Raw genomic sequence first — 9,603 nt, 5'->3', positions numbered from 1 at the left:
ACAGGATGAATCTTTTATATACAATGCCCAGTAGAAGAAGCCAACACAAAAAAGCATACAAACTTTAGGATTTTATTTAATTAAAATTCATAAAAATCATGTAAGATAATTAGGATTGTTTTATTAGCATGTATTATAATTTACAGGAGAATTGATAGTTTTATTTTACCAGAGATGGTTTGCAAAAGAGATTGCCTTTGATTCTTGTTTAAACAGAATTGAGAGGGACGCCTGGGTGGCTCAGCCGGTTAAGCATCTGCCTTTGGTTCAGGTCATGATCCCAGGATTCTGGGATCGAGTCCCATGCCTGCCACTCCCTCTGCTTGTGCTCTCTCTCCCCCCCTTTCTTTCTGACAAATAAAAAAATAAAATCTTTAAAAAAAATAAAGAAAAATGAGAAACATATGAATTATGGGAAAGTTAAATTATAGTTGGAGCTTCATTTGATAACTAGAGTTAACTTGTTTGAAATAACTTTCAAACAATAACAGAAGAAACTTTCTTTTTTCCTTCTGTTGTCCAAGATTATATAGTATAAATGTTATTAAAACTATAAAATAGGGGCACCTGGATGGCTCAGTTGTTAAGCGTCTGTCTTCGGCTCAGGTCATGATCCCAGGGTCATGGGATCGAGCTCCACATTGGGCTCCCTGCTCAGTGAGGAGTCTGCTTCTCTCTCTCTGACCCTCCCCCTGCTTGTGTTCCCTCTCTCGCTGTGTCTCTCGCTGTTAAATAAATAAATAAAATCTTTTAAAAAATACAATAAAACTGGAAAATAAAATAAATAAGAAAAAAAAAGAAGAGAAAAGAAAAGAAAAGAAAAAAGAAAAGAAAGGTGTGCTTGCCAGGTTGCGATTTCTTATTCTTTGTTTTATAGATAGCAGCAATACCAATATATCAAATGTAAAAAGGAAAAAAAATAAGAATATTTGTACCAGAATATTTTCAGTAATTTGACCAATAATATTTCCACACTCTGAATTGGTATTTTAGTACCATTCATTATTTTTTTTCCACTTCTCCACATTTTGCCTGCATCCACTCTGCTCTAACTTACTTGCAGCAGCTGCTAATATAATCCAAGTACATTCATCTTTTGAACATGATCAGCCTTGTAGAGCTGGGTTCCAACTAACATGACATCAATGCTGATAGATTGCCTGCATTTCACTACCTCTCTGATGTTGATCATGTCTTGCCTTACTATGTAAAGTCTGGTTCATAGATTACTGATGAGACTACACAGGAAACCGGATGGATGTCGGTGGCAAGTTCAACTATCAGAGTCATAAAGAGCAAGGACAACACCATTACTCTGAAGATCTGGACATTGATGACACATCAATGAAAATTATTGGTTCATGTATTTTTCTAAAGTAGGAGACCTATTTTATTTCAAAGATGGTATTTACCAAATTGTACTAATACAATAATTGTACCTGTTTGTTTGTACATATATCAAAGTCCTATGGTACATAGAGCAGATATTTGTTTTAGGTATGATACTACTATTTTGAAGATCAGTCCATTTATAAGAAAGTTTCTTTTAACTTGTACATTTGCAAGACATAGTTGAGCTGAATTCTTTTTCACTGTGCATTCTAAAGAATTCCACTATTGCCTATTTCCCACTGAGTTTGAAAAGAATAGTCTTTTGTTATGATAAAATGCTCTTGATTCTGTGTAGAAAAGGATGGTACAATTTTATGGCAATGCAATTTATGTTAACGACATAGATGAGCCTGTCACTGCTCTCCCATTAACATTGTTGTTTTTCTCTGTTCACCGTTTTCTAAAAAGTCCACCTTTAAGGTTGGAATATTTCATACTTGTCTCCAAACAAAATGTGTCTTTTATTTATAAAAATTCACTTATGTCAGTTGAGCTGTTATTCTGGGTAAGGAGATGGGGAGAAAAAAGTCATTTCTATTTTCCCCTAAAGGCATTTTATTCATGAACAAAGTCTAAATAGCAAAATCTTATTTCTTCTACAAATTTGTTCATGAGGATAAATGTTACTTCACTTATAAGAAGTAGCATATGATAGTGAAAGTGCTGACTAATTTAGTCCAAAATAAAAAAAGTCCAATCGAAATAAAGTAGGGTTTTCTCTTTTCTTAAGGAGAATAATACAAAAAGTCACTTATTTAAAACTAATTAACTATAAAACTATAAAATAATTTTACTGTGCCTGTGTTATTCATGTATGTAACCTTAAAAATAAAATAGATTTTAAGATATTTTAATAGATTTAGGGAAATAAGACATATATACTGTAAAATCAATGCATATGCAGTCTATATATGTATGTTTATATGTATAGACTGTATATGCATTGATTTTACAGTAGTCTCTATACAGTTTATATGTGTGTGTATATATACACACATACAGTCAGTTAGATTAGAAAGAAGATGGCTTGAATAGGTTTTAAAGTGATAGAATTAAATTAACATATAATGTAATTCCAGGAGGCAATTGAGAAAGAAGGTGATCAGGTGAATGGGATATAGTTAGTGACCAAGATGCCCTTAATATGCCTTTCAATTTGGCTAAACATTACATAAGTTTCTTCCTGACTATAGGCTCCTGACCTACCTCTTCTTGGAGCATTTACTTCTGGTGACTTGTCATTGCAAATTTTTTCTCTGACCCCCTTTGAAATGTATATAAATCCCTTCTTGCTAGGTTTAGGACCTAAGGAATGTCTTTCTTAAGGACCTGAGAACTTCCCTTTGAAATGCAATTATCAAGAAAGATAGAGCCCCATCTCCTAGTCTCTGCGGGAGGCATAAGCCTAACTTCCCTGGGTGCCAGGTAGCAAACAGAGATAGCATAACCATAGAAAGCAGCATTTGCCAACTCAGAAATAACTGAAAGTGTTCAGTGCATTCCATCGATCCATCTCTACCTCCACAGTACTTTTCTGCTAGCTTAGCCCCATGCTTAGAACCCTCCTGACTTTGTGTCAGTGGAGTTGAATTAAATCTGTCTCCCTTATTGCAACAGCCTTAAATAGTCTCCCTTGCTTATTTAATTCTGTCTGATGAAAATTTTCTTTGACATTAGCTATACAGGAGATTCAGAGAGAAGCAGTATGTTTTTTTTGGTTTTGTTTTTGTTTTTTTCCTTTCTATGGTAGTGAGTAGATGGAAAGCTTATTTCCTATAACAAATGTCATCTATTCAGTTAGTGAGAGGGATTGTGGTAGATTAATTGCAAAATTTCCCACAATTATGTATCCCTGTATCAGGGTCCTATCCAATGTGTATTTGCAGCTTCCTCTCTTAAAAAGAAAAGTCTAATTCCATACTCTCTAAGTCCGGGCTTGCTTTGTGACGTGCTTTTGCCAAAGCAATGTGGTGGAAGTGATCTTTTGCAAGTTCTGAGATTAGGCTTAAAGAGTCATCCACATTGTTTTAGGACGATGAAACTGCCATGGAAAATAGCCTGAATCAGCCTGTTGAAAAATAAGACATCATTTGGAAGAAAGCTCATTTTCCCCACCCTTGGCTTCCTGAACAGTCTAGAGAAGCCATTTCCTAAACAAGTGAGAAAAACCAGCCAAGACAAACAGAGCATCCTACGTGACCCACAGCTGACCATGGGCTCCTGGGTGAACCCAGATGAGACCAGATAACCATTTTAAAAATCAGCATCTAAATATGATTTTTTAACTTGATATATTTATCTTGAATTTTGTAAAAATAAGTATGAAATAAATGTGATCTGATATATGCATGATTTTATCTTTATCGGTTCAATTAACTATTATTTTCTATTTGAATATGTTTGTGAGTTTAGATAGAAGCATGAAGAAAATACTTGAGTCACCTTTGTCAGATTATCGTCTAAAATTTTCATGTGTTCTCCTGGGTAGGCAATGTTTACATTTTCTTAAATAAGAAATTAGAAAATTAAGTGTGTGTGTGTGTGTGTGTGTGTGTCTGCCCATGCCCATGCATTTGTAAAATAAGTTATTGGTCAACTGCGCCAAAGACTTGAAATTATGTTTGCATAACTGTGTCTTTCTTACATGTATCCAACCTCCTAAAAATACTTATTTCCCACCCACTGACTCTAGAAATATTTATTTAGTGCCTAATATATGTCATGTTCAGTGTTACTTACTGAGGATACATTTGAAGAAGATATATGTAGACATTGCCAATTTTATGGAGGAGATTGACAATAAACAAATATGCATGAGCACTTTAATTGTGATAATTTAATTGTGATAAATATTATGTGAAATACAACATGCTGTAAGATTATATAACCTTGCAGGTCAAGTGGTGTAAGAAAAGCTATATATATGTTTTTATATTATATTATATTATATTATATTATATTATATTATATTATATTATATTATATTATAATTTTAATTATATGCTATATTTATGTTTATATAATACATAAAACATCTGAACAAAGAAAGAATTATGATTTTAAGGGTGTGAAGGGAGTATTCCTGGAAAAGGCAATGGCATGCTTAAGAATTCTGAGTGGGAAGGGACATTTAATGAGCTTAAGGGAAGAACATAAGGGGTAGAGAAAGGAGACACATATCAATGATTTACACTGGAGAGGTAAACAGGTAACAGATCACACTGGACTGTATATATGACTTAAAGGACCAGTGGCTTTACACTTGAGCCACCTGTTTTTCAAGCTGGGGAAATGATATGAGTTTAAGATTTGCCAATCTTGTGATATAAAGACTTTAAGGCTTAACTCTTACCTTTAAAGAGCTAATAGTCTCATTGGGGAGATGTACATATTTCCATTTTATTTATCATCAGTGTTTAATGGTGAATATATTCAGGCACATACATATATATAATATATATATCTTTTCTAAAGGGGGGGTGGAAACAAGTTCACTTTAAAAAAATTTACTTTAGCAAATTTACCTTTAATATAGAGAAGATTAATAGTCCTAGTTTCTTTTTTTTTTTTAAGATTTTATTTATTTATTTGAGAGAGAGAATGAGAGAGAGAGCAGGAGAGGGGGGAGGGTCAGAGGGAGAAGCAGACTCCCTGCCGAGCAGGGAGCCCGATGCGGGACTCTATCCTGGGACTACAGGATCATGACCTGAGCCGAAGGCAGTCGTTTAACCAACTGAGCCACCCAGGCGCCCAATAGTCCAGTATGGATCTGGAAGCAGGATGGGATTAATGCTTGCCTGAAAATAAAGATAGGTTGGTGATCACTAGAAGCAAATGCTGATGTAGGAGTAGCGCTCATGTTGGCATTTTACATAGAGATTGGTGTTGAATTTGCAATTCTACCACACTACCAAATGTATACCCCATAAAATAATTCAATAAGCAACTAGGCAGTGTTAGGCAAGTCTATTTGTGAGTTTGCCAAGAAACTGGCACAATGTTATGAATTTCCTAGACACATTTTATTATCTTCATGGACATGGAGATAAACTACATTTTTCAGCTTTACTAACATATAAAGATATTCATGAGACTGAATTTTGACCAAAGAAACATGGGTACAAGTGATGGTCCCAGGCTACATGCCTAAGGCCTGTTGTGAAGTCCTGCGTTCTTGGATTTTTGCTGGCCGAATACAGTGTATCCAATGGAGAACCCTGAAGCCTAATGGATGGGAGACCCACTTAACATGCTTGGATTGTGATATGATAGAGAAATGAACCGTTTATTGTGGCATAACCCTGACATATTGGCATTTATTTGCTACCACAGCATAGCCTACTCCAACCTAACTTTTCTAGGTTGCACAAGTAGAAGGATTTGATAAAAATGTGTTTTTGTTTGGTTTTTGTTTGTTGTTTTTTTGCTTAAGGAACCCATATTTTACATAGCTCATGGTTGTCTGTATCTATATGCTATTTCTCAGAATTCTCATGAGAAATTTACATTCAGAACCTCACAGATTCAAAATTTGGGGAGTATTGGGAGGAATGGATAAATTAATGAGAATTTAGTGGATTTGCACTAAGTTCTTAAGTGTGAATGATATATGATTATGTTTAATTGTTTATTTGTTTAATATGTTTAATATGTTTAAATTGCATGTTGTTATTTTACACAACTACAGTTAAAATTATGATGTATTGTATATTGTCTGCGATAAGTATAAATGTGAAACTTAACATTTTTCCAAGTGTTTTACCAGCTTACAAAACTGTCTCTTGAAGCAATATTTCCTCAAGAGAATTGTGAAAGATTCATTAGGTAATTAAGCATTCTGGATGGCTAAGTAACATAATATTTAAATTGATTTTTCTGGTTTAATTAACTTCAAATTTGGAAAAAAAATGTTTTTATTTAATAGAAAATTCATAACCACTCTCCCTATAAATTAATGTTGAAATAGAACAGTAAGTTTGTATTCAAATAGAATAAAAAAGGATAGTAAAAATATACTTGAGTTGGAAATATTTTATGTGTAATAGTGTATTAAAAGAGGATTTATTGCAATTTTTAATTAAAGTGAGAAAAGTACATTGTTTTTGCACCTGGCACATAGACTGTATAATGACTGTCCTTTAATGACATTGTATTACAAATGGTGTCATCCTGACTGCGTTTAAACGCAAAGCATTTATTTTGAATTTAATTGCGATTTTAAATTTAATAACTGCACTTAATATGAAATAATTAACTATTACTATCAAGAACATGTTTCATTTATTATTGATTATATACTCATTTTAAAGAAAATGTGTGTGTGTGCTTGTGTTATTTAGGAACATGTATTTAAAATATGGTGAAATCACTGGGAGAATTGAGAAGTAATAAAACTGTTTTCTCTCAATCCACACATTCTTGGTGTGGTACAGCTTTCACAGGATGCTGTACATATTCAGAAAAAGGAGAATTTGATAGGTTTTTGCTATGTAGAAAAATAAATGAAGATAATATTATAAAATAACTTTGACAAAAAATAATTAAACCTGACTTTGTTTCTACGATGGCTATAGATCCATAATGAATGCAAATACCTGATTTATAATATAAATAATTGTAATCAGGGTCATTTCAATGTCAAATGGTTAACATAGGATGGTATACAACATGTATTGTGAAGTATTTAGAAAAACTGTCAAAGGTAAAGAGTAACATTAATCTCCCCTATTTTTTTATTTTTATTTTTTTGAAGATGTATTTATTTGTTTTAGAGAGAGAGAGCATGCACAAGCATTAGGGGCAGAGGGAGAAGGAGAGAGAATTTCAAACGGACTTCAAGCTGAGTGCAGAGCCGGATGTGGGGCTTGATCTAATGACCAGAGCTGAAACCAAGAGTCGGCTGCTTAAACGACTGTGCCACCCAGGCGCACTTCCCTTATTATTTTTAAAAATTTGTTAGCCAATACTGTTATTTAAGTATTTCTTGGATACAGACCTTGACTTTTCATGAAGCTAGTACACCCCAGCACCATTAGCGCGAGTTACTATATTCCTTTTAACACCAGCATATTTGTCCAGGACTTACAGAAATATACAAAGATTCAGCCCTCCGAATTGGTTAACAAATCAGGGGCAGCTGGATGGCTCAGTCCCTTAAGCATCTGCCTTTGGCTCAGGTCGATCCCAGGGTCCTGGGGTGAGCCCCACATCAAGCTCCCTGCTCTGTGAGGAGCCTACTTCTCCCTCTCCCTCTGCCACTCCCCCTGCTTGTGTGCTCTCTCTCTCTCTGTCAAATAAATAAAATCTTAAAAAAAAATGAATTGGTTTAACAAATCAGAATATTTGGGATAGAGTAGTATTAACTAAGATACATTTCTATTTCACTTTTAAGGACAACTGAAAATATCAACATTTATAGGAAGTTAGTTTCGACAACTAAGTAAGAAAGACCAACCACTATAATTACTATCAAAGGTCCTGAGGGGATATATAATGAAGCATTATATTACACATAATATTATATCTTCATCATAGACAGTAATAATTGTTATGTTATGGCTTTTTCAAATAATGTGCAACATTGTCCCCTGCTTTCTATGACTTCACTACTGGTTATAAGAACTAATTGAAACTGCAAAATAAAGAAACAGAAACTGTACTCGTTTTTAAAAGAGACCCACCCCTCATTATTTCAATTTAGGCAACTTTTAAAACAACATCACTCTTACAATCCATGTAGTTGATTTCTTTTCAATTTATGTTTCTAAAGTTGGGAAGTTAAGTAGAAAGGCACTTATGGGGCGCCTGGGTGGCTCAGTTGGTTAAGCGACTGCCTTCGGCTCAGGTCATGATCCTGGAGTCCCGGGATCGAGTCCCGCATCAGGCTCCCTGCTCCGCGGGGAGTCTGCTTCTCCCTCTCCCACTCCCCCTGCTTGTGTCCCCTCTCTCACTGTGTCTTTCTCTGTCAAATAAATAAATAAAATATTAAAAAAAAAAAAAGAAAGGCACTTATGCCTCATGCTGTTCTGTTTTTTTCTTTTTTAATGAATCTGATTTTTTTTTTTTAAGGGACAGTAACAAAATCTCCAGAGTGTCAAATTCCATTTGACAGTGTTTCATTTTGCTCATCAATTGGAAAAACCACAATATACTATAGATTGCAATCGTTTTTCCTGAAGAAGGGATACAACATAGTGACTGATTTAAATTTTAGATAGGTGGAACAGGCAGCTAAACTAAAAGTCTGGAAATTCAAAACTCCTCATTTAGAATGTAATGCTTTGCCAAGTTGCCAGGCAACCAATATGCCAATTGTTGAGTACAACTGAAGGCAGTTTAAGGTAAAGATAAATAGCACCTTCTAATAATTCTTGTTTTCTAAGGATACTCCATAAGAAACTTTTTGTATCTTAGAACACATATATTTCATAGCATATAGAAGAATTAACAATCTAAATTCTGATTATATTAGTGTGAATTATGTTATTAGTTGTAGATCTTCTAAATGATAGATCTTTTATTTTTTTTTAAGATTGTATTTATTTGAGAGGGAGAGCGAGAGAGCACAAGCAGAGGGAGTGGCAGAGGGAGAGGGAGAAGCAGACTCCCCACTGAGCAAGGAGCCTGATGTGGGGCTCCATCCCTGGACCCTAAGACCATGACCTGAGCTGAAGGCAGACTCTTAACCGACTAAGCCACCCAGGTGCCCCATGATAGATTTTTTAAATGGTAGATCTTTTTTATAGACCCACAGGTCTCTGAAGCCTTGTCTTTTTTTTCCCCCAGTCTATTTTCTCTCCTGCTTAGATTGGATAATTTCTTTCTTATATATTTCAGTTCACAATTTGATATTCTCTCTTTCCCCATTCTGATGTTGAGACTCCCCATTGATTTAGTTCAGTGGCTTTTTTTTTTTTTTAATTTGCCTATGGTATGTTTCACTTTTCAATTTTCCATTTGGTTCTTCATTATTATCTTTTATTTTTCTACTGAGACTTTGCTTTATTTGCCAAGATTTTTAAATTGATCTTATTTGTGTTCATAATTGTGCATAAAACCATTTTCATGAACGCTGACTTACAATTTTTATCAGGTAATTCATCTTAGTGTTTGCATCTACTGATTTTTTGTTTGTTTGTTTTCATACATTTTGAGGTCTTCATGGTTCTTGCTATACCAATTGATTAAAATTGAATCCTGGGGGCGCCTGGG

This window comes from Mirounga angustirostris, unplaced genomic scaffold (genome assembly GCF_029215605.1).
Source record: "Mirounga angustirostris isolate CCGP_5_RB_7025 unplaced genomic scaffold, mMirAng1.0.hap1 SCAF_2, whole genome shotgun sequence".
In the NCBI taxonomy this organism is placed as follows: domain Eukaryota; kingdom Metazoa; phylum Chordata; class Mammalia; order Carnivora; family Phocidae; genus Mirounga; species Mirounga angustirostris.
This window is presented reverse-complemented; position numbering follows the sequence as displayed.